Raw genomic sequence first — 1866 nt, forward strand, 5'->3', positions numbered from 1 at the left:
AAGTTTTTCCAAAAATTTTATTAAAAACAAAAGAAAAACTCTTAAAAAAAAAATTTCCAAAAAAAAAAAAAAAAAAAAAAAAAAAAAAAAAAACATGATGTAGAAAACCTAAACCAAAGAGTATGTTTTTTCCCAAAATGTTACTCAAGTATGTTACTATCCTCTGGTCAGCAGGCCTCCAGGTGTCATCTCTGATCAGTCATGGATGGGCAACCTGAACAGAAAGACCTGGGACAAATTTCTGCTTCTGCTTATTAATCACACTGAGTACCTCCAATATAGCAGCACAGAGACACTCTAAAGGTTTGGAAATGCATATATAAATGTAAGAAAGTTTTTGAAAAAAGCTCTTCAAAAAGTCTTATTCACAGTCATTGGAATTGTATTACAAGATATAATCAAATGTTCTGGACTGAATTTGCGTGTTTGTGAGTCAATGTTGAAACAACAGACAAAGCAATTCCCCATTGGATGCAAGGCTGTTTCATGTAGCAAAGGTGTGATGTAAGGATAATGGGTTAGGGTTAGGGTAGAGCTACCACCACAGGATGTAAAATTCTCTATATTCCAGGTGTTTAGTCAACACAGAGAAGCCCTGATTCAATTAGACACCCCGATTTACCACCCCCAATGGATTGATGAAAGTATCAAATATTTTAGACCCTGAATAAAGATGCGGGGTTCCTCTACTTTGTAATTTAACAACAAAAAAAAAATTATGGTTAATTTTGTCAAATGATATTTAGCATTTAAATCACATCAAAACTGGTGAGTTGTCTTTTATTTCCTTCAATGAATATATTAATATTAAATCAATATATGAAATCAGTACGTCCCCGACTTCTGTAAGACATTTTTACCACACAATATTACGATTGCCTTTTTCTGTATGGCAAGCCGTTTTAACATAAATTCGGTTTCGTCTGACAATCGGTAATTACATTCCAGATATCTAAAAATGGGGCTGCACAGTGGCGCAGTTGGTAGAGCTGTTGCCGTGCAGCAAGAAGGTTCTGGGTTCAATTCCCAGCCCCGGTCTTTCTGCATGGAGTTTGCATGTTCTCCCTGTGCATGCGTGGGTTTTCTCCGGGTACTCCGGTTTCCTCCCACAGTCCAAAAAACATGACTGTTAGGTTAATTGGTCTGTCTAAAATTGCCCCTAGGTGTGTGTGTGTGTGCGCATGGTTGTGTGTCTCTGTGTTGCCCTGCGACAGACTGGCAACCTGTCCAGGATGTACCCCACCTCTCACCCAGAACGTTAGCTGGAGATAGGCACCAGCACCCCTCCCGACCCCACTGAGGGACAAGGGTGTTCAGAAAATGGATGGATGGATATCTAAAAATGCATTTTGACTAGATAAAACTACATTTCGACTATCCGGAATGGTAATTTAACATATCTGTATTTACATTCTGACTAGTAAGAATAATAATTCAAGATGTCTTCAATTACATTTTGATGAGTCAAAATTCCTTTCAAGATATCTCAAATGACGTCACTGGATCTGTCATTTGATGGGACACATATCCGTAATTACGACTTAAGATATCTTCAACACAATTATGACTAGTCAAAATTACAATTTTAGATATCTTAATTAAGAATGACGTGGAAGGCCCTTTGTGGTGTCCAAACAGTTGCCTGCAGAATTTTATGTTTCCTGCACAAAATTGCCAGTATATGCTACAAATTAGAAATGCGGAGGTAGCAAAACTTCATAAACTATAAGACTGCTTCTGATATCTGCAAAGAATTTCCTGTGTATTCATTTCCGACGAACCGAATGCACTTAAAAACAGCTTTGAAAAGCTAAAATTGCTATTGTCAATTCAACATGAAAGTGGCGCATTTTCAAACATCTTTTT

The sequence above is a fragment of the Poecilia latipinna genome, unplaced genomic scaffold, assembly GCF_001443285.1.
Source record: "Poecilia latipinna isolate Pla-1442-1.1 unplaced genomic scaffold, P_latipinna-1.0 Scaffold1464, whole genome shotgun sequence".
Lineage (NCBI taxonomy): Eukaryota > Metazoa > Chordata > Actinopteri > Cyprinodontiformes > Poeciliidae > Poecilia > Poecilia latipinna.